General features: G+C 44.9%; 1 protein-coding gene across 14 annotated transcripts in view; it reads right to left on the bottom strand.

Moving 5' to 3' along the window:
- The window catches only part of NRXN3 (neurexin 3), a 943,812-nt gene extending 920,391 nt beyond the window's left edge, over positions 1-23,421 (bottom strand). For 5 of the 14 annotated variants that reach the window (XM_052693471.1, XM_052693477.1, XM_052693478.1 and 2 more), the window contains exon 1: positions 23,216-23,419. The gene's annotated coding sequence lies outside the window, so the exon portion shown is untranslated. Of the gene's footprint in view, positions 1-23,215 lie in introns of all 14 variants that reach the window. The other 9 variants (XM_052693472.1, XM_052693473.1, XM_052693468.1 and 6 more) reach the window with 6 other exon arrangements.
- Between the last annotated feature and the right edge of the window lie 970 nt (positions 23,422-24,391).

Here is a 24,391-nt window from a genome sequence, read left to right as displayed (position 1 = left end):
GAGCACTTTAAAGCAAGGATAACTCAGATTACTGCAAGGCTTTTTTTCCTTGTCATCATTTGCCAAGAGAGACAGACATTCCTCCAACAGACAGCATTTTCTAACGCTGCTTTCCCCAAATAACAGAGAAACTTACCAGGTAATTAGGTGATTAAAACAGAGAGCCTGACACACAATGAGGGATGAATCGATAAGTGACCTTTGATGAAATGGAGCCATTGATCAATGATTACTTTTTTAATAAATGATTCTTTTCTTGTGTCAGCTGGGACTTCTTCCCTCACCTATAGCACTAACATTAACCTTTGCCACACAGGGATTAAAGGAGATGACACTATACAGAGCTGTCAAGCAAGATGCCAGCAAGAGAACAAATGGCAAAACAGAGGCTCAACTGAGCCACTGGCTCACTATTTCCCTTTGATGGTTTAGCTGATGATGCTCAATTTCATCACCACCATTCCACCCTCTGTTTGCTGTACACAAGCTCTGAGATGGCAGGTTGGTCAGAGAAAGAAGGCAGCTCTCAATGGGGTTAAGAAAGCTAGGAATTCAGGGATAGCCAGTGAAGGCAGATGGGGCAAGGTGAGGCATAACATTAACAACATGAATATATTGGCTGCAGAACCACAAGAAAAATCAAGTTCTACAATTCCAAAGCAAGCTGTGATGATCCAGTTTCCAGGCCTTTAACTGATGTCAGGCACAACCCTGAATTCTTTCTATTTCACTGGCTGGCTCCATCCCAAAACACTTCTGCCTCTATGCATGCCAACCTGTTTGACTTCAAGGCATTTGCTTCTCCTGAGTGGACTCCATCAGTCACGTCAAGCTGCAAGAGTTATTTTGTGAGAAGGGGAAAAAAGCCCATAGGGAAAAGCACAGCTTATCAAGTGTACGGTGCCTGGGACTTGAGTTCAGTCTTAACCCAGATGTCCTGGTGTGAAGCATGCACTAATCAGATGAGCCCTCTGACACCATGCCCACAGGAAAAAGACCATCTGGAAACAGTTTTTAAAACCTTAAACAGGTAAAAAGGCAAGCGTAATACAGGAACAGGAAAACCTCAGCATTTGGCAGGGAAGCAGCTGCTTTCTGTTTTTAATGGTGGTACCCTCCAGTATGGCTCCTGCTACAATGGCTCTGCTGGGTTGTCCATACACTTCTTTAGTTGACATGTCTCACAGGAGCTGCAGGGAGGATCATATACGGTCTGTCTTTGTTACTCCCTGTGTGTGCTGCACCACGGTCCCCAGTGGAGCAAAACAACCCCATCTTGGTCAAGTGCCATGAAGCTTCAAAGAATGAAACACATTCCAGGCAGCTCAGCCGTTAATAAAAGGGAGTTCAGCTAAAGGGAGTAACTAGAGAATACCTCAAAAGAAGCCTCTAGTTCGGCTTCAAACATCTTGTGCATGTGTGACTCATTGCCATCCATGACAACAGTAGACACCCAAGTATTGCTCAGACAAATCTGAAGCATCTCCCCACACTATTAGTGAAAGAGGGGACACAGTCAACTGAAGCCCCACCTCACTAGACATTTCCAATGCAAAAACAGCTTCACTGTGGACAAAGAGGTATGCCTTGTTCTTCCTTCTCTGAAATTGGTCAGTTGGTAATTTTTTAAGGCACCAGCTTGATATATCCAACAAAACTTTGTCCCTGTCAGAATACAATAAATGCCTGCCATCTTCATGGGAGAGAATCATTCTGCCCATGTTGCCTCATATTGTTTCTGTCCACATAATAATACAGGAAAGAAATAAAAGGGGATGAAAGGAAATCATTCCCTATGTAGAATCAGAGAAGAAAGGTAAGAGTACTGGTTACCACCAGTACAGATCTGAATTGTTAGGGTGAGGATTGGGAGCCTCACCAACTGCTCAGCACAAAAAGAATCCACTGGATATGACAAAGCTCTCTCAACTGAAGAAGAGAGTAGGCTCTCAAGTTTTCCCATAGCTTTACATTAAGAAAACTTGCTCTTGTAGGCCTCACTTCCAAGATACTTATCTGCTCAATGGTGTCTCCAAGGACTCAATCTGCACATGAAACTGCTCTCTACACTCAACTTCCTCTCTTCTCTCATCAGAAGAGAGAGGCAAGGGATCACAGTATTAATTAGATCTTGTCTTTTAAAGATAATACAGTGTTACAGACTAAGAAATTTGATGATACACACCACTTCCATGTCACTCCATTTTTGTGCTTCCCTACTGTACTCAGTAAAGTTATTAGGCACTACTTCTTCCCAACTCCTGTGCCAACTCCCAACAAGCAGGTCTCAGCAGCCTTGTCAGAGCCAGGAAACATTGCCAACTATGGCAACACTAGCTCCCCAAGGGACCTTTCACAGAATCACAGAATGGCCAGGGTTGGAAGGAACCTCAAGGATCATGAATCTCCTGCCACATGCAGGGCCAACCTCCACATTTAATACTAGACCAGGCTGCCCAGGGCCCCATCCAGTCTGGCCTCGAACACCTCCAGGGACGGGGCATCCACAACCTCTCTGAGCACTTCACCACTCTTCTGTAAAGAACTTCCTCCTGACATCCAACCTAAATCTCCCTTCCCTCAAGGTAAAACCATTTCCCCTTGTCCTGCAGTCATCAACCCTTTCAAAGAGTTAATTCCCCTCCTGTATGTAGGCTGCCTTTATGTATTGAAAGGCTGCAGTGAGGTCACCCCACAGCCTTATTTTTTCCAGGCTGAACAAGCCCAGCTCCCTCAGCCTGTCTTCATAGGGGAGGTGCTCCAGCCCCCTGATCATCTTTGTGGCTCTCCTCTGGACCCTCTCCAACAGCTCTCTGTCTTTCTTGCACTGGGGGCTGCAGACCTGGACACAGTACTCCAGATGGAGCCTCACAAGAGCAGAGTAGAGGGGGACAATCACCTCCCTGTCCCTGCTGGCCACCCCTCTTTTGATGGAGCCCAGGATACCATTTGCCTTCCAAGCGGTAAGGACACACTGCTGGCTCATGTTAAGTTTTTCATCTATCAAGACCCCCAGGTCCTTCTCTGCAGGGCTGCTCTCAAGGACCGCTCCTTCCAGTCTGTATGGATGCCTGGGATTCCTCCAGCCCAAGTGCAAAACTCTGCACTTTGCTGTGTTGAACCTCATCAGGTTCACCCGGGCCCACCTTGCTAGCCTGCTGAGGTCCCTCTGAATGGCATCCCTTCCTTCTACCGTGTCAACCACACCACTCAGCTTGATGTCATCAGCAAATTTGCTGAGGGTGCACTTGATTCTGTCATCGATGTTGTTGATAAAGATGTTAAAGAGCACCGGTCCCAAGACAGACCCCTGGGGGATGCTGCTCATTACCAGCCTCCACCTGGACGTAGAGCCATTGATGACCACCCTCTGTCTGCAGCCTTTCAGCCAGTTTCTTATCCATCAAGTGGTGCACCCATCAAATCCACATCCCTCCAACTGCCATACTGAGACAAAACAGAGTGGTTCCACAGGACAGCACCAGCCTCTACCTCTGCATGCAGAGAAGCAGGAAGGGATGAAGATATTTACAGATTATTACAGATTCTGATCTCAGTCCAGTCATTTGATGGACAGTATGCTTTTCCATTCATTCATATATCCATGCTTTGTCCTTCCTGACACAAGCTGTATGCCAAGTCCTTCCCAGGTACTTGGTCAGACCAATATTTGTAGGGATTGGAGAACAGAGATAAGGAACATCATCCTCTTATCCCACACAAACTTGCTCCCTCCTTCCATTTCTCCATGATTCCATTCCACAATCTTCATTACCTGCAACCCTCTATGTAGCTCATTCTCATCATACTCCTTACTATGAACTTGTCCTATAAATTAATGGTCCAAAATTGTACGGTTCCTCAAACCATGGACCCAGATTTTGAGACACAACAGTACAACTGAGTGGAATCAAGGCAACTGATAATCATTTCATTAAAAATTGCCATAATGGGGTTCTTCATTAACAGGTCTTTAGAAACAAGTGAAAATTTCTAAATTTTAGCGTCTTACACTGTGAAAGAAGTTGTGGATGCCCCATCCCTGAAGGTGTTCAAGGCCAGGTTGGATAGGGTTTGGGCAGCCATATCTAGTGGGTGGCACGAGGGTCGGAACTAGGTGGTGATATTTAAGGTCACTTCCAGCCCAAGCCATTCTATGTTTCTTACGCTGTGATTTCTGGCATATTTAAAACTAAAACCAAGAACACATGTAGCTTTCTTGCTCTTTGTCTTGGATCCCAAACTAAATCGTGAGTGGCAAATTATATTCCATTAAAGGACACCAATTAAAGATAATCATGCTTCTATTTGAATACTTTTTATCCGGCATTGTTACAAGCGACATCTAAGATTAACAGAATTGAAGGATTAGAAGGAAAAATGCCTTTCACCTAAATGCTTGCTCCATGAGTCTGACAGCATTCCATGTCAAGTCAGTTTCACTGTTTCTGCTATAAGCAGCCATTTCCCCTGTTAGTTGAGCTGGATTAGACTCATATAAATAGGAAAAGAAAAATACATATGAAAATGTAACTACAGAAAGTCAAATATTAGCAAGAGAGCCCAAGGAGAACACTTCTTTTTTTCAGCTGAGTAAAATGAAGCTGCCTCGTACTCCTTAAACAACACACACATAAAAAATACTCTGCTTCAAATAAACACACATTTCCCATCAGGCACAAAAACACATTCAACAGACATTGTCAATATTGGCAATGGCCTCTTTTTTTCTAATTTCAGTAAAGTGAGTGATCTGTTTTTTCACATAGTCTACCCTAGAAATATGAAATATCTATGATTCAACCTACCTCTCCAGTCATACAACTGAGGAGGAAGGCACATTGAATGTTTTGTGGGTTGTTTTTTCTTTTGTGTGGGTTTTTTTTTTTTTTCCATCAGAGAATAAAAACATTAAAAGCATTGTGGATTTTTTAGTATTTTTTTCCTCCTCAAAAGTAGACTCATCACTCAATATTTCCCTTCCGCATTTCCCCACGTTTCCCCCACTTCCAGCCCACTACCTGGCACTCTTTCCCTTCTCAGAGTTTGTCTCTTTCCCCACTGTGCTCCTTTGGGACACCCAGTTCAGTGCTGCCTCCTGGCTCTCCCCTGTCCCTCTCCATGCTGAGCTGACTGGACTCTTGTGCAGCTGCCAGTGGGGTCAGTGCATAGAGTTAGCTGTTACATGTATACTTCATACATCAGAAAGCTCCCTTTTGTGCTTTTAATTCATTCTGTTCAGTTTGAAACTCTATGTATAGTCCTTCACCCTTCCTTCTTCCTTACTTCTACTTCCCTATATCTTTTTCCCTCAGCCAAAGCTTGGTAATTTTCTTCACGTTTCTCTCTTGGTCTTAAAACTTCCCATTTCTTTCCCATTCTCCACCTACTTCCTCTGGCTAATTTTGTTACCAGACTCTGCTTTAAGTGCCAGCCATGATTTCCAGTACTTCCACAACTGTATCATTTGTTAGACTCCTTAAATTTTCTCGTTTCTTGGAGTTCTAACACTGCCAGTTCTCAATCACACAAACACCAAATCTGCTTCAAAAAGCGCTCTCCTTCACTAAGAATTGAATGTTCCTATAGGAAGCAATCACCATTTTCACAGGGGTGCATCATGATGCATCAGCGTTAAGAGGGTGGCTTACTAAGAACTGATTAGAAGAGATGAGCAATGCTTTGATAATCAAGGCTGAATCCACTTGAAGTTAAGACAAAGGTTTGGGCTGTCAGTTCTTCTCCCTAGAAACTTAAGAGAAAAAAAAAAAGACTCATCTGAGATACTTAGGCCATGGACAACGCTAACCAGAGCTATCAAGAAATTCCAAGGCAAGAGAAGTCAAATCAGCTATCTGCAGCAACCATTTACCTCTTCAGGGTCCAAACTCTACACAGTCAACAAGCAACTGCATAAGACAACTTTCTAGCAACCTAAGGAAGCTAAAAGCTAAAAGCTTCCTTAGGTTAGTAATACAGCATTAAGAGCACCACAATTTTCACCTGGAAAATAAGAGAAAGAGAGTAGCATCTGTTCAGTAGGCTGAATGAAGTGGTACACCTGGGACAAAGATACAGACAATTCCCAAGTAGTGAGATGGGATACAGCCTTTCAAAGTTTAAGGCAGGACCCTCTCTGACAAAGTTGTTTGCAGTGACCTGTTGCTCCCTCACAGCACAGTAAGGTTGCTAGTAGCATCACTGCATTACTGCAGTTTACTCCTTAACATGACATGCTGCCCAGCCAGACACAAATGTGGGTGTGCGGGTGGCACAGGAGAATGAACATGCAGGCAGCTGCGATTGAAAACTCTGAAAGTCTAAGGTCTCTGCAAACACCCAAGTTAAAAGCAGAGGTAGCCTCCTGGATCGATTATGCATGCATGCCACTGAAAATACAGGCAGCTAAAGTGCCAGAGCCCTGCTGGATAATTTATAGGCTGTTGTTAGTATTCACAGAGTGGTGGGCAGAGTTCAAAGGAACAAGGTAGAGAATAGAAGTTTGAGCCTTATGAAAACACTGTCACAGCCAGCACGAGCTTCTGCTCCATAAGGGGCGCTGCTTGTGCTAGGTACAGGCAGAAGCCAGCAGACATCAGCATAGCAAGAGCTGAGAAGTGCCATCCTGGCACAGGCGCAGAGCAGCCAGGCAGAGTGCACAACCAGAAAGCACTAATGTGCAAACTGTGAGTGTCTGAGCACGTAGCTGCTTTGCTTTTTGGAGAGTACAGGTCAGCTGTGTGGCAAACAGCCTGTGACTCTTCTTTCCCCACAATCTTTCCTTGCTATACCTTTGATTCTCCTACCTGCCACACCTTGTGTTTCAGGGGCTACTTCTGCCATAAACACCAAGCAGGGAATAACTGAGGACCTTCAGATGTCTTTCTTACTTAAGGGTTTCACCAGGATTTGAAGTCAGAACTTCAGAGGAAAAAAATAATCACCCTAAGCCACTTAAAACATGAGCTCTGTTCAGGTGAGCTCAAGTTTTTCAGTTTCACCACTGCCTGAGCCTCTTAGCCATTAAGTTAACAGAGAGAAAGACGAGAAGACAGTGAGGTCACCACTTTACCAAGCTCCCTGTCTGCTCACTTTTGAGATTACACACAACACCAACAGCATTAGCATAAGTACTGGGTTGTTGCCTTCAGGAAAATGAAAAGCAAAACCTCCCTTGCCTGACTTCTCCTTCTGCAAGGCTCCTGTAAAACCAGAGCTTGCAGGCAGACATACAGGGGCACTCTGCGTGCTGTTACTATTCGCCATCAACTTCCTAGCACAGTAAAAGGAGTACAAGAGAAGGCATCATGCAGACAGATAAAAGAAGGGATTTAGCCAATTTTATACCAGCACCTGTACATCCAGGTACATCCACTTTTAAATTCCACTCTCACATCACCTCTCCACAGCACCTAGCATATTCATCTTCAACATTACACATTTCCCAAGAGTCTTGTCTGAAGGTACAAGTACTTACCTGATCTGTAAACTTTTCTAAATGAAGCTCCCTAGCCTTTGCAACATGCATCTGAACTGAGAAGTATCACACACTGTGCTGCTTCAGAGACACCAACAGCTTGTAATGAAAACCTTTTGTTCTACATTTGGACAGCACCAAGCAAAATACAATCCTAGAGTATGAGCCAGGATTATGGCAGTATAATTAAATAACAGTCACTTAAACTAGTCTCCACTCCATACAAGTTCAAATACAACATTTCTTTCTTTTTTTTTTAATCTCTGTAGAGTCTGGAGGACGAGAATATTGACAGAGGGGTGTTCTTTTAATCATTACAGTCAATTTTTAATTAATTATTTTATTTTTTAAACAAAGAAGCTGCATCTTTATTCTCTTGAGCACTGGCATGGATTTTCAGTGTAGTATCAGCCAAACTATTGAATGCAGTATGTAACTTGATTAGCTCAGTTTCTACACATGTGGTGGTCATTGGGGTCTTGGCAACTAATCTATAAAAGGTTCACAGCAATATTTCAGGTAGATATTCAACAGAAATGTTATTAAAAGTCAGAGGATAGAAATACATGTTGAACAGCACGGAATTTTGAAGAGTGGCGGCATCTGCTAATACGTTTGACAACCATTAACTTGCAGAACAGTTTGGGATAGAACCTCAAATCAATCCTAAGATGAAGAGCACACAGAATGTGATTAAATAAATCAGTCCATTGTTTAGGATTTTCAACAAAGAGGATTTAAACTCCTTCTATTGAATTTGAGACCCATTTTAGAGATAAGAGATAGCAATTTGCTCTTGTCACAAAACAACTCCGTCTCAGAACAAAATAAAAGTTTCTGCCTCCCATCCCCTCCATTTGATTGTTTACCTCTGGCAGTACAGAATGGAAGCTTCAGAAAAGAAAAAAAAAAGAAGAAAAAAAAAAAGGAAAAAAAAATAATAGCTGCATTTAAATGCATGAAAAAAGTCTGGACAGGGTCTGGAATAAAAAAAAGATGGTTGGGTGGAGCTATAAAACAGACAGAAAAGACTTGTGTGGAAATAGAGAGATTTAATGTGTTTAACATGCAGAGAGACAAAAATTACAAAGAACAACCACATCTGAAATGACATATAAATCAGTTTACAAACAGAACCATTTTCCCAGTACAGTTATGGTGACAGAATAATCACTGGAGAGCTTTAAGAAATCATTCGCTGAGCACTTACATGGGATAATCTAGCAAGGGGACCCAGGAGACCTGGTTGATCTTCAAGAACAACCTCCTCAAAGCACAAGAACATCAGAATCGATGTGCAGGAAGCCAAGTGGGTGTGGAAAGAAGCAGGTGGCTGAATGGAAAACTCCTGATGGAGCTCAAGCATAAAAGGAAGAAAATTGAAGATGAAAGCAAGGGCTGGGCTCTCCAGAAGTAGAATGAAACTCTGCCTCAAAACAACAGGATGAAAACTAGGAAAGCTTGAAATAGCATGAAAATTCACAAAATGTGAAAGGTGGCAAGAGGGGCTTTGTAATGCACCCTTGCAGCAAGACTACACAAACTACAGGCCCAGAGCTGAATGGGACAAGATACTATAGCCAGAAAGGGCACAGAAAATACTTAGGTCCTCAATGCGTAGGTCTTTACTTGTGATATCTGTTCTCAGCCTACCTGTTCCACATGCCCACTGGAATTATCCAGGGGACAGAAATAATACCTGCAACAGAGGAAGACTGACTTATGAACTGCTGAAGAAAACAGAGCTTACTCAGTACCTGGAGACCAGACAACATGTCCCAGCCAGAGCAAAGGGTGCATGAACAGCTGGTGTCCTTCTCTGCCTTGTTTGAGAGGTCACAGTGAATGAAGGAGTCTCCTGATGACTGAAAAAGGTTAATATCACACCTCTACTCATGAAGGGAGAGAAGGATTCAGGAAATTTCAGACAGGTCAGCCTAACATCAGTCCCTGGAAAGACTGCAGCAAATCCTCCTAGAACGAGGCACAGGAATAGCCAAAATACAGCTGGGAATGACCAGCAAGAGTCTATCTAGGGAAAACTCAGGCTGATTGCCTTATGTGATGAGATTATTGGCTTGGTGAAGAAACAGCTTTTGAAGCAGCTTCCAACAGCATACTAGTAAACTATATAGAGATGGCTGGAATCAGAAGAGCATACTGCAAAGCACATGGAAAAATGACCAGACCATTGAACTCAAAGACTAGTGGTCAGCAGTACAACACACTAATGGTAGCCCATTAGTAATGATGTTCCTCAGGGGTTCTTTGCTGGACTTCTCTATTTCATCAGTGTCGTCTTTGTACTGTACTGTGCTGCATATGTGGAAATAATCCCACACTATGACATGCTGTGTGTGCTCTTGCCAACATAGTTCAGTATATAATTAGTTTTTACAATGCAAGAATCAACATGATGGGTAGGGGCTGGAGCATGATAGGCAAAAAGGCTGGGAGAGATGTGTTCATTCAGCTCAAAATAATATCAATATTTGGTCCCCATTCTCTCCATAGCTGTGAAACCTCACTATTCTCTAAGGGAGCATAAGAGACAAACTGAAACATGGAGACATGTTTTAAGAACCAAAGGCACAGAGTTTTTAATTTCTCGTTTCCAAAGGTACATAGAAGTCTACAGGAGAGCCAGGAACAAACCACCAAATACTCCAACTCTCTTTTCCATAAGAGCTTGCCCCATAAACGTGTTCTAGCACTAATGGTTCCATAATTTTGCAATTTGTCTGTATTGGAGGGTTCTTGCCAATCAATTCACCCACGGAAAGTTAAATAAAACTCAAATGGACAATTAAAATTGTATTGAAGTTTTACATGACATAAAACATGCAGCCACACAGCAAGCTGAAGTGGAAGGGAATTAGGGATTCCAACACAGTTAACATAGTAAACTCACTTGTAACACGTCTCATGTTAGCGTACTATGTGATGACAAGACATTACACAGTAAAGGACAAAGAGCATCACAGCGCTACACAGTTACTCAACTTAATGTTCATTAAAATCATATTTATTAATAGTCATTTAAAATTCAAAAAGAACATAAACTCCCCTCAAAGTTACCCATTGTCTATCCTACATTTTGTGGCCCTTGCAGAACCACTCTAAACAAGATATACAAATGCAGCCAAGCAAGCCCAAGGTCCCCAGGCAGTGCAATACAGCCTCACAACCGGAAATGCCACCCTCTGTATAAACAGTTCAGAGCTCTCCATGTTTTTGGGCAGCCTTGCACTCTCTAATGTACAGTGCCAAATATATAACCTATATGTATAACTTCATATGAATGGCATTAGATGTTTTTTTCATTACCTTGGTAGCACTTTGGCCAACAACCCTCTTGCTGCGTGCCACTTACTTTGCATACTCATCCTGCTGACAACCTGAGACTTTTTTCTCGGCATCCTTCTGAACACTCAGCATCAACATCATAATTACTGTCTCATTTTCTTTTATAACAAAATATATATATATATATATATATATATACAACTACCTCCTTTCTTTTAAAACCTGCACTGGTCAGTTCACTGATAGATCAGTATGTCTCCCTACCTTAGGGATTAGAAGGATGATGGGAAGTTTTGGGACAGAAAACTTCATCAAGTAAGAAGTAAGCTGTTTAAATACAACAGATGGGAGATGCACAGACACAAACTCTGAAGCAAGGGCCGCAGCTTGAATTATTATTGTAATCCTTTGCCACATGCCTACAGAAAACTTGACAACAGCTAAGCTGTCAACATGCTATCATACCACCCATCCTGCTGACCAATCTTTGTTTTTCTGTACTCCCCCAGTTATCTGTGTCCATCTGTTGTCTCTTGTCTCATTATTAGCTTGCTAGCTCTTTGGGGCAGGGAACATTTTTTGCCCTGTGTTTGATTCTGGACTGTGTAGGTTCTACCACAATAGGCAGGGATAATAATAACAAAAATAATTAGACTGTCTCTCACTAACTCCTTGGATTTGAATGTTTCCCTCCTAACTTCACAGCAGGGTTCACAAACAATTATTACTTCATGCAATATGGAGCATCATAAACAAATAACTATACCCCAGCCTATCCCTGACCATTTCATCAGTCACCCCCCTTCAGGCCTGCATGTGCTGAGCAATCCATTTGCTTCAAATGGTGAGCGTGTGTGTGAACTCAGCTCCAGAGGAAAATATTGGCCTTGTAGTGTAGCAGAACCAATGCCCTGGACATAACCCTTGGATAGATTTTCCCTGGACAGAACAACCTTCCTACATACAAACTGTTGCCTCCTACTATTATGTGTCAAGCCTGACTCATTTCTACTGCCAAGAAGTAGAGGATAATTTCTTCGTCCTCCACTCTGAAAAATGGCAAGAACCTGCAGTTACAACTTTATTTAAAGGCAGAAAGAGGTTTTATCATGAATTTCAAACACACTCAAGCAGTCAATCCCAATGTTGCCCTTGTTCAACAAGTATATATTCCTGGATGCTCTGCTCTTTGAGATCTGTAGAGGAACTGGATCTCTGTACCGGATTTGCTCAGAAATTCACACTTAGACCCGATTAATGCCTGTTTATGTACAACTAAGATGTAGAAAAAAATGAAAGAAAGACACCACATAATGTCTTGAATTGTTTTCCAGCAGCCACTGAGGAGGTTTTGTTAAGCCCTGAGGGAGTTAGAACGGTAGCCTCTCTGGAAGTGCCATCAGCCCCTTTCACAAGCACTAAAAGTCTATGTCTTTACTGGACCAGGCTTTAGGCTCCCTTTTCTCTAGCCATCAGAGTCTAACACACCTCCCTGCAACGCCTAACCCACACTACTTTGCTTTAGGTAACTGGAAGAACAGTTCATTCCACAGATGAAAATCCTTTGCCTTTGTTCAACATATTTCATGGAAGAGCACAGAAAAATCATTTTTCAGAAATGACAACACACTATAAAAACCTGCAGTGGATTTTAACAGGTACAAAGAGAGGTGGAGGTCTTTTTTTCCATCTCCAAATCATTTCTCAAAATCTCCCCAGCACAAGTTAGTCAACGACTGGGAGATGAACCTCTAATGTCTCCAATTTTTAGTTAGGAGAACATGGAAAGCTGAACGAGTCCTCTGCTCTTTATCCACAGGAACAGAAGGACTTAGTGCTGGATGCATATGTGACTCTGCCAAAAGCTACAAGCTTGCTCAGGCCTTTTTGGGACACACAATATAAAACTGATTATGCCAGGGACACAGCAGGTGCTGCAGGGGCATTGCAGAGGGAGGGTTACACCCAGGTCCTGCCTCCAACACTCTCACCTCAATAGAAAGCAACTTTCAGGGAGCCTAGAAGGAGCTGAAACCAGACTCTGGGGGTTCGGGCAGTCCATTCCTCTCCTGAATAGGTCAGAATTATAACAAAACAAACTAGATAAAATCTGGCAGCTCTATGTCCCACCAGCTCTTCAAGCTTCCTGTGATGGAGGCACCGCAGCCTCTCTCAGAAGTTATTTTCATGCTTAACTATCCAGTCACAAAGCTCTTCTTAGTATCCATCTCCACATCTTACTTGTCACAAATTAAGCTGATTACTCTCGTCCCATTCCCATTTGACACAGAGAACAATTAATCACTGTCTCTTTTAAAACAAGCTTTCAAATACTGGAAGACTTTTCATGTCCTTTGTCAGTCTTCTCATCTGTAGACTAAACTAACTGAATTCTGTGATCTTCCTCTCAACAGGTGACACTTGCTGCTCTGGGCACCTTCTCCTCATCTCCTTCCACCTTTCTGGGTTTGCTGCTCATGCTGGACACAGTGGCTGTCGCTTCAGCTGTGGCTGCTAGAGTAGAAAAACTACTGCCTGTGTGCTACACGTGACATTTCTGTTAAATATACCCTGAAATGAGATTTGCTTTTTTGCAATGTCACCACACTGTTGACTCACATTCTGTCTCTGACTCACTGTAGTGCCTCCCAGATCCTTTTCTGCAGTACTGTTGCCTGGCTTGTTATTCCCCATTTTGCATGTAGGCATTTGATTTCACCTTCCCAAGCACAGTACTTTTCATTTATCTTCAATTAATTTCTTCTTACTGAATTCAGACTGTTTTCCAGTTTATCAGGTATATGACCAATGCTGTGCCAAGATCAACTTCCTGCTTAATGTTACACGTGGGCAAACAGACAGCGAGAAAGAACTGTGTTCATACAAACTTCTCAAAGAAGTTATTAAGAGAGCTATTGTCTTATAAAAAACCTATCAATTTGTCACTCCCTTTTCACTCTGCAGTTCTATGTGATACACCATGGTCTTAGTAAGCAAGCAGCAGCTCACTGAAGCCTTATAAGATGCATTTATTCAATAAAATTATAATCCACTGTCAGAAAAGGATTGGATATCCCAAGCACCACATCACTCTGCCCAAGTGGGAACCAAACAGAGCTGCTAGCAATGTATCAGTGTTTTAACTAGGTCATATGAACTAACAAGAAGGACAAAGGAAATATTAATAAATAAATAAATAAATAAATAAATAAAAATATGCATTTTGGTCCACTGTTGTTAGATACACTGTCAAATATGTATTTGATTAATGACTTGTATGAAAATACATAGGGGATCAATTTGTTTCCTTGTATTTTCCCACAGAGCCCTTTGGCTCCCAGAGATGTAGCCGGTATTCTAAATGTATCTGCATGAAATTCTGTTGTATCGAGCCCTCTTTCGAAGCTAGCCAGACAAACCAGCATATTTTGATTCTAGAGCTTCCACACAGGCATATGGAGTTCTGCAAGAAGGCAGATCCCACCACAGAATTCCTACGTTCCCCTTTTCAGTGCTGTATCTAAAGCTTTTTTCAGTAGTGCCCTGTAATAGGACAAGAGTCAGTCGGTACAAACTGGAACACAGGAGGTTCTGTCTGAATGTAATGAAACTCCATTTTGTGAGGTAGCTGAACACTGGAAAAAGTTGCCAAGAGTGTGTGCTCTCACTCCTTGAAGATATTCAAAAGCTCTATAGCCTTGGTCACCTGCTTTAGATTACCAGGTTTGAAAGTGGCATTGGACAAGATAACCTCCAGAGATCTCTCCCAGCTTCCATCATTCTTTGGGTTTCACCAGTCATCAACAAGTCAAATATTTTCCTGAAAAATAGTTTTTCTGTGGCTTAAATCTGTTCCACATACTACAGTGGAAACTCCTGTAGTCTGATATTGAGGGATGGTGCAGAAAGAAATTGCAGCCAACAAGAGTTCCTTCTTAGGACAATTCTGCCATTTTGATTATTGCATAAACTGACAAAGATCTTTGCAAGAACACTTTAATTCGGACTTCTGCTATGCTCAGAAAGGTCAGACAGGTTATTCCCTCCTTTCCATTATTTCCCAGAACTGGTGAAGACAGAAAGTTCAGTAGTCAAAATAATTCAAACTGTTTAATGCAATACGAATGTATTGCCCAGATCAGCTGAAAGGTTTATTCCAGACAAGATCTCAGACTAAAGCAAGGACTCATCTTCCTTACGACACGAAAACGAAAGGAGTGCAGCATGTCCATTCACTAGCTCTTCCAGCCTAAATGGAAGAGAGTGCAACCAAGTAAAGGAGGAAGATCTTGTCTCACCTTCCACTGCTCCAAAGACCAGAAGAAAAAATATTAAATACACACATTGCAATTTTATACCTGTGTTCAGCAACTGATTTATCTACATGCAGAAAATGAAGATCAGTTGAACTGCTGTATATCTGGAAGTAATGAGAGCAAGCACACCAGTATGACCATTCCTTTAACTTGCACCACAGCTTAATTTACCCAGAGATACAACAGTAACTACAGAAGTAAAAAAACTAGAGAGTATCAAACTGATCACAAAGTTTCTTGAGTGATAATATTCCTTGAAAAATCTCTCTTCAACTTTGTGCTTTTGATAGAAATGCAGCCCCTATATCACTTCCCTCCACGGTCATGAAGACAGCTGACAGAAGGTCCTTCCACACATCCCTTACCAGATCCCATTCCTCCTTGCTCCATTTAGTTTCTGCAGTTCAAGCAGATTCCTCTCTTCTCCTGAAATCAATGTTTAATTAACACATTATTGGGGAAAAAAAAAAAAGAAAAAAGGGCTGTAACAGCAGACTGAAATGAAGCCAGCACCCTCCCTGCTCTGCAGATGCAGCCAGTCCCATCAAAGAGTAACCCTGCTGGAGAGCTCCTCTTCTCTCAGCTGCCAGCAAACATCATTCTTTTCCTTGGTTACTTTCCTTTGCATCCCCATGGGACTCTTCCCCTCCTTGGAGGTGGTACACAAGAACAGAAAATACAGGCTCATATTGCAGAGAGCAGAGGGAGAGAGCAGCAAGTGCATTCTGGGTAGCCTTACACTATGGCCAGTGCCTCACCTTTAACCCTGCCATCCCTGGTGGAGCAGCACACGATTCCCCCGATGCCCTTCCCCTTACTCAACACAGTAATAGGAGATGTACAGTTGATACAGGACAGTAAGCCTTGCCATGAGCTCTCAGGGTCAAATTCACCAACAGATTCTGGGACTACACACAGTTACACATACCCAAAGGCAGCAGAAAGACTACTGGCAGCTTCAAAAGATTTACATCATGCCTCCCCCCTCACCTCCTCCCAACTTCATCAATTATTATTCTAGCCCATTCTTTGGCTCTCATCCGGCTGCTGGGAGGTACTTGGATGTAGGGGATGCTGCAGCATTGTCAAGGGCATTGCCTGGCAGGCTTTGGGCACCTTTCCTGCTGAGTACCCAGGCACCCTCATGGCAGGGTTGGTACAGCAGGCAAGATACAAGAGTATCAATGAACTCCAGGGTTGCCCTGCCCTAGTTTAAAAGAGACATTGGGATCTTTGAAAAAGGCTACTATCCCAGCACTGCCATTCCCAGGATTCAAAGCTTCTGGTGTTAATTAGTTCCTGTGATGTGATGGATGACAAGCGGCAGGGCCGGGAATGACACAGGCAGATTGTGAACAAAATAAGCCATCCCTCACCATCAAGGGCAAAGGAAAGGAATCTGGAAAGGACAGGAGCTAAGCACACCGCTGAGAGATGACAGGTATGCTGACGGATGCCCCCTCATGCCTGACATCCCCTTCCGATCACCCCAGATAACTCCTGCTGCCAGCAGACAAGAAACAGGCAGGGGAACATGCCTGGGGAGAACTTGGGCACAGGGATATGAAAGATAAGGGGAAAGCTCTGAGAATTGGGGAAGCAAGGAAGATGAAGGACTAACACCCTCTGTGGTAAGGGGCTACATTTCAAGACAGACCTGAGTTCCTGATAGCTGCAGGCACACCTCCAGCACCCTCTGCAAAACCTCAGTGCAATGTCTGCAGCAGCCAGGGTCCCAAGAGGCTGCACGCTTTAGAGGGCTCTGCCAAACCGTCTGCATGGTGTGCTTTTTCCATCTGCTGTCCACAGAGCTTATACTGAGCCTTTTTCTGTGAATGACAACAAGAGGCACTGCATCCCCACCTTCCCTTAAGAAAACACAGGATCTTCCAATACCATTGGCATTTTCCCACTACGAGTTCAAGTTCAACTGCCCAACTTCTCAAGCATAATGCTAAGAAGATACCAAGTTTAATTTCTAATAGATTTCAGTAAAATCATACTGAGTATGAGTTACCCAGGCCTGTGTCCAGTTCTGGGCTCCCCAGTACAAAAAAGATAGGAATCTCTTGGAAAGAGTCCAGCAGAAGGCTACAAAGATGGTGAAGGGCCTGGAGAATCTCCCCTATGAAGAAAGGCTGAGTGAACTGGGTCTGTTCAGCCCTGAGAAAAGAAGACTGAGAGGGGACCTGATCCAGGTCTATAAATACCTAAGGTGTGGGGTCAGAGTGGCAAGGCCAGGCTGTTTTCAGCAGTGTGTGCAGATGGACAAGGGGAAACGACCAGAAACTGCAGCATAGGAAGCTCCACACGAATGTGCGCAAGAACTTCTTTTCGGTGAGGGTGACGGAGCACTGGAACAGGCTGCCCAGGGAGGTGGTGGAGTCTCCTTCTCTGGAGATGTTCAAGACCTGCCTGGATGCCTGCCTGTGCGACCTGCTGTAGGGAACCTGCTTTGGCAGGGGGGTTGGACTCAATCTCTAGAGGTCCCTTCCAACCCCTACGATTCTGTAATTCTGTGAAATACAGAGTACTAAAGGTGCTCTGTCCACAACAAGAAAAGTGGGAGAACTTTTACTATGCTGCCTTCTTATAGACCTGTCTTGTTCTGGCTGCTTGGATTGACAGCAAGAGTTCAAAACACCATCTTTGATGCTCCAAGTCCTTTATACATTTGAATTGTCTTAGTCTATGTCTATGCAAGGAGAAACCAGAGGAAAGAAAAAGCAAATTACCTGTCTCGAGATTATATAGTATGCTGGTTTCAAGAATGCAACAATCCCACTAGCACCTTGTTTCAAAAATGCTAGTCTTCTCTCCGTTTGTTGTATGAATGAAGAGCTGACTTTGCTAGATTGACAGATTCTGCTATTAACTGAAAGAGAAGGATGGAAGAGAAAGACAGCTGATAAAAGCTCCCAAAGTCTAACCAAAATTTGGGTGATTTCTGGCTCCAGTACATTGGCAACAGCCACAAAATAAAATTTGCCTCCTTATTCTGCCGCTGGGGGCAGGGCACGTCTCTTGAATCATAGTCAAAGGTCATTATTTATCCTTGTTTTGGTCATCATGAAGTTCCTGACTCACTCATTTTGTTCTCAGCCATACCATTATGTGTGCTCATCCTTGATACAGCATATCCCCTGCATGCCCAGAGACAGGAGAAGGCAAAGGAAAACTTATCAAGGGAGTAAAACACAAGCTGCTTCTCTTAAGACAAACTGGAGCACTGGATGAAGACAGGGAAGATAAAAGCAAGAAATTCAGTAGATCCAGTGAAATACCACTGCTGCTACACCAAGAAAGGGATAGAATTTTCCTTGTCAGGAATGTACTAGACAAGAGCCAGACCTTGTGTATTTTGAAGGTATCCTTTAGGGTGATACTTTGAACCCAGTCCTAATGCAGAGAGAAAAAGAGCTGGCTGATGCCTTGGTAACTGGCTCGAAAGAGGAGAAAAGTAAGGAAGTCACCTACCCATTTCCTTTTTGCTCTTAAAATCCACCATTATTACCACCACAAATTACCTCTGGCACCACTGCTCACCCCCTCCAGTGCTCTGCTAGAATTGAATTCTTCTCTCATATCTAGGGTGCAAATCACTCAGGATCAGGAGTTCCTTCCACTGCTAAGTGAAGTTTACCCTGCACCACCAGCTGTGCAAGCTCAAACACTGACAGAGAACCACAGTCTACAAAACTCACTTTGGAGTCATCGAGATTTACCTACTGTAATGCTTTTTTTCCAATTCTCCCTATCTCTGCTAACAAACAGTAAATACCTGAGAGAGTGGGAAACAGAGGAACCACAAGACCAGGGCTCACCCTTGCCCAACAGGGTAGCAAGGCAGCAGCCCTGCGTGGATACTGTTCAGCAAGCCACTCCTTCATCATTCTACAGGAGCCATGCTCAGCCCACAGTACACAGGCACCACAACACGGATTCTGAAGGGGCTGAGGAAAGAACATAGCAGGAAGAGACCAAAAGCAGCTCCTGCTGAGGCTGGCAGCTGAGGGGGAGTGGCAGAATCAGGCATCTCTTTGGTGTCACCCACCACAACAGCTGTAACACGCACACCCTACCCCATTGTCCTGACCCTGGCTTACAATTACACCCGAAGGTCAGATAGAAGGGATTAAAGCAGAACGCAAACAATTGCCCTGAATACACCTAGTTGTTGGGCTTTTGCTGACAGTTCATGAAGTGGAAAGATCCAGACTATGCCCATGAGCAGGCACAGTCACATGCAGGAGATGAGAAGCAGCGGCTGGTAGAGCCCTGAGAGCCTTTTTCCTTTGGTCACCCTCTGGTGAGGTTGCAAGCAGACCACAACCCAGTGGGGAAGGTCTCCACACCCAAGGAGAGAGGTGCCACGCAGGTCTGCAAGCCTCACTCCCCACCCTGTGCATCAAAGGCTTGCTGGGCCCTTCCTCTTGCTCCTGCTGTGGGAAGGAAGGAAAGAAGGAAGGAAAAAAGGGATTTATGTCTTCCTTTCTTCTTCCCACCCTTTTCCCTTGTTCCATGCAAACCCAAAAAGCCACGTCCCTCCTGAACATCCTATAACAGAAACATAAGCAGCTTCCCCTCCTTTCAATTCACCACCCTCCATCAGGGACTGCACAGAAATGGCGATGTTCCCGTATCGTCTGGATCAACAGCACGGACGAGCTCAAGGAGGACAAGGGAGGCTGGCATGGGAGGACAAGGCAGGAGGCTTTGTTTGGTGCTGGTTCCACCCCCTCTTTCCATTGCAATGCCCTCCAGCTCGGACACGTGAGGAGGCGGTGGGAAGGGAGGGGGCCAGGGGTGCCTATGAATTTTGTTCCCCCCGTCAAGGGGACAGTTCACTCCCCCGAGCACGCCTGGCTCTGCTAGAGCTCCCTGGAGTAACCTTTATTCCAGTGTGTCGCAAGCATGTATTTCACGGATGGTTACACTGAATCATTATCACCAGACGTTCATTTGACCAAAATAATGTTATTAGCATCGTCAGGTCCAATCCCCCTTATCTCTCCCTCCCTCCCCAGTACATACGTGCTGCCTCTAAGCCCCGGGTCCCTTCCATCCACTTAGGGCACACCCCTCCCCGGCACAAAATCTCATGATGTGTGACACAATGTCCTGGAAAAGAGAGCGGCGAGATGGGCAGGCGAAATGGATGGACGTGCCTTTGGCATTTAATGTGCTTCCAACCCTCTGCCAATGTTTATCAGCCATACACACACGCACACAAAGACATTCACGCAAAAAATCAGAATTAAATCACAGCCCATCCTAGGTACGTGACCACAGGCACCTGAGCATGTGCACGTGTGCCCGAGCTGTGGTCACGGTTCTGCCGGTCGCCCAGATCTGTGTGGCATGAAGCAAAGGTCATCGTGCCACTGTTGTGATGCACTAAAAACCACCGCAGAGCCATCAGGTTGTAACACAGAATTTTCTCGTCAAGGGACAAGAAACCTTGAGAGGGGTGGAGGCTGGGAGGAGGAAAGCGGGCGTGCAGATGGGGGGATGGAGGGAAATGGCAGAAAATGGGGAGGAAAATGAAGAATACAAAGCTCCACTTCGCTAATCCAAGATAGACAATCCATCCCTTCCCCCTCTCTATGCCCTCCCTCCCCCCGAAATGTTGGTGCAGATGGATTTCTGTATCTCGGTTTTGCAGCAGTGGGTCTAATGACTCCTATACCAAACCCCCTCGCTATCATAACCCCTCCCACTATTTTTTTTTTAGACTGGTCTGAAGAATAATGTGTTTTTAGAGATAATGGGTTTTATAAAAAGAAAGAAAAAGGGATGCAACGCAGACATTATGTGAGTAGGCTGCTCCCCGCATCACCCCCATCTTCTCCCAACCGCATATCCCGATTTCTCCCCCTCCCATCTTTCTCCAGCCTTCCCCATCAGCTCCCCCAAGGAAAGGAAAAAAACCCACAACGCGATCTGGGTAGCCGATCTCAAAATCCTAAGCACTAATCCGCTTGAATTTGTTCTTCCCCTTATATAAGCAGCAGCACGTCAACATGTTCACTGGAAAGGCAGCGTAAAATGAGGCCAGGCTACAGCCATGGAACGGGGCTGATATCGGCAGATATCATGTCTATCGAGAAGCCGTTCCCACCAGGACGATGAAAGCAAGCGTTGGGCTTTCAGTCCCTTCTCTTCGTTTATTTATTTCTCAATGCTTGTTCTTGTTTTATTTCATTTCATTTTGGTTTCACTCTACTTCATTTTCTAAAGGACAAAAGTGAAATAAATAATTAAAAGGCAGAGACATACCCTACCGGAAGGTGCCCGAATGCTCCAGAAAGAGAATCCTCACCTCCTAACTTCTTTTCCTCTTTCCTTTTTATTTTTCTATTTTTCCTTAACAAATTTACACAGTCCTGTTGCTCCCGTTATCCCCTAATATCCAACAACCCCACCTACTACACCCTGCTCCCAAAAACCAGACGCTTTCTTAGAGAGAGACAAACGTTTAGGAAACTGACAAAGACCGAAAAAGAAACCGATAGAAAAATGGAAAATGAGCTCTACAATAGTCGAGTTTGTTCAACGGATAAAAGCACGCCCGGTTCAAAATCAACAGCAATAATCTCTGCGACATCCTTTCCCCAAAACAAGATTCACCCTCAGATAAACTTGCCCAACTTAACACTGATGACCATTTTAACTTAAACCAACGACAAACGTAACACCCTCCCGGCTCACGCTACGATTAATAACCGACTGTGTCACCCCGACAAACAAAACCCTTCGGGATGAATTTTTCCCCTCACCTACCCAACATCTCTCTTAGACTTTTCGCAGCTTTGGGTAAGAGTTCGCCCCTTCAATAGCAGCCTCTCCAAAAATGCCATCAGCAGAGAGAGTGGTGAGCGGCCGCGTCAATGCCCGCCGCTTTGGGAGGGCTGTGTGCTCACTACAGAACAATTGCGTGCAGGAAAAAATACAGAAGGAACAATTAATATTTAGAAAAAATAAATAATTTTTCAAAGCTAGATTCAACGAAGCGTTGAACTGTTTTTCCACGGAAAGGTGGAAAGAGCTTGAAAAAGCAGAAGGTTGAAAGTACCCTTTTTAAAAACAATTTGGTGCTTTTAGCCCAGGTTTCTCCTCCCTGGTGCTTTGGTTTTTCTGCCACTGATCTCACACCTCATCTTTTTTATTGTTTTCTTTGAGATGGGGGAAAAAAAATGAGATTTTGTTTGTTTGTTTGAAAGAGAAAGATTTGTTTTAACAAAAGGAATCCCCGGAGAGACCTGCTCAAATATGTTACTTCCTAGCTACAAAGGACTACAATTAAAATAAATTTAAAGAGTAAGCAAAAGGCAAGTCACCTGCAAAGCACCAGAGTCAGTGCCCTTAGGTAGGAGAATTACATCACTCCCTGACTGCACGATGTCCTCTTTTAAATTATAAGGCAGGTGATCTTTATTTATTTATTTTTTTTTTAAACAGGAAAAAAAAAATTGAAAGACAAAAATGAAAAAGTGGGTATTCCACGTATATCTTGCACGAAGAAAGCATTGAACCAACCTTTAAGGTCACTCACTGCCTGAAAACCCACAGCAGCAGCTCACGGTGGAAGTTTTCAGGGAAGACGGCTACTAAATCATTAATACAAACAAATGGAAGGCGGGGAGGAAAGGCGCTACTGTAATAGATCCGAAGACTTGGAAGAAGAAAAAAAATATTAAAGCAAAAAAAAATAAAACTTTCATCTTCAGCCTCTCTTCGTTCTTCGTTAATAATTTTTCGGAAAAGAAATCCTTAAGCTTTAGTCAAACAAGAGGCTCTTTCTAAGCGTCTCACTGCCGTAATTCAGCGTAGCGCCTTCTTCTTTTTCGCGAGCCCCCTCCCCCCCCCCCGTATTTCACTCCGAAGAGCCCCACAGCGAGAAGAGCCGTTACCCAAAAAGTCGGGCAGAGCAGCCCGGGCCGGAGCGTCCCGGGGCCGGGGGAGCCAGGCAGCGCCCAGCCCCGCCAGGGCGGCCAGGAAAGAAAGCCGCTCCCCGGCACTTCTCTTACGGGGGAACAGCGGGAACCTGCCCGCGGAGCTGCCGGCCGGGCAGCGCCCGCCGTGCCGAGCCGAGCCGCCCCCCGCCCCCTCTCACCTCCGCAGCCGGGCGGCCGCCGGCCGCCGCGCCAAGTCGCGGCTCGCCTCCGCTGCGGGGCAAGGGGCTCCAGCGTGGCCCCAGGCGCGGAGGCTCGGGGGTCCCGGGGAGGCTGGGCTGGGCTGGCCGCGCAGAGCCGAGCCGAGACGTGCGAACCGCGGGCGGCCGCGGGCGGAGCTGCGCAGGGCTGAGCGCGCCGCGGTGCCGGAGCAGCCCGAGCCCCGCGCACGCCGCCGCCGCCGCCGCCCCCTGCCGCCGCGCCCGGTCCGGCCCCGCCCGGCCCCGGCTTTTAAAGAGACCGCGGGTCCGCGCCCCGGCACGGCGCGGCTCCGGCAGAAGCCGTCTCTCCCTGCGCGTCCCGCGGCGGCGCGGACACCTCCTCCGGGACGGGGCTGCCGGCCGCCCTCCGCTCCCTGCGCTCCGGCGCCGCCGTTTCCGCGCCGACGAAGGCGGGGGATTTCCGTCCCTCGGCCCCGGCGAGGGAACGAGACCTGCTCGCCGGCACGCGCAGAGCCGTCCCGGGGCAGGAGGTAAGGCGCTTCTCGGCTGCTTACTTCCTTGATACTCCCTAGAATCCTTGAAGTTCAACCTTTAAGGATTTTTCTTCTAACTCGGAGTTCTTCCAAAGCTCCTCGATATTTCATACTCATTTATGTGCTGCCCCGTGCCCAGTTCATTTAACCGGCCCCCAAATTACCCTATTAATGCTCTCAAACTCTTTACCCATTCATCCACTGCTAAAGCAGAAAAAAGGGCACCATCTGACACCATGGACAGGAAGGGTCTGAATTACCCGAAGACTGTACATATGTCAGTTGATTGCTGTTTCATCATTAACACTTAGCATAGTAAACAAGCTCATTCAGAGTACCTTCTGTAGGGAGCATCTTTGGGAAGTTTCTGAGTGCATTACTGCACTAAAAGTCCATCTCAAAGAAGCACAAAGGAGCACCAGGCATACAAAAAGCACACACAAGCCAAAGTCGAAGTCCCTGCATTTGGGCCCTTCTCTCAAGCCCCTGGGATTTTGTAATGTTTGTGAGGGATGCTCGTTCTGCAAAGCCAGACACTTGGAATTTCATTTTCCCGTAGTGCAGGCTGTAAAGCTGCCTTTCATTCTCTTTCACATCACTACATAACGGTTTTTGCCCTTCAGTACTTTGAATAGCAGACAGC

This window comes from Tympanuchus pallidicinctus, unplaced genomic scaffold (genome assembly GCF_026119805.1).
Source record: "Tympanuchus pallidicinctus isolate F22 unplaced genomic scaffold, pur_lepc_1.0 scaffold3, whole genome shotgun sequence".
Lineage (NCBI taxonomy): Eukaryota > Metazoa > Chordata > Aves > Galliformes > Phasianidae > Tympanuchus > Tympanuchus pallidicinctus.
Note: the sequence above shows the minus strand (reverse complement) of the source record. Positions and strands in the feature narration are given on the sequence as shown.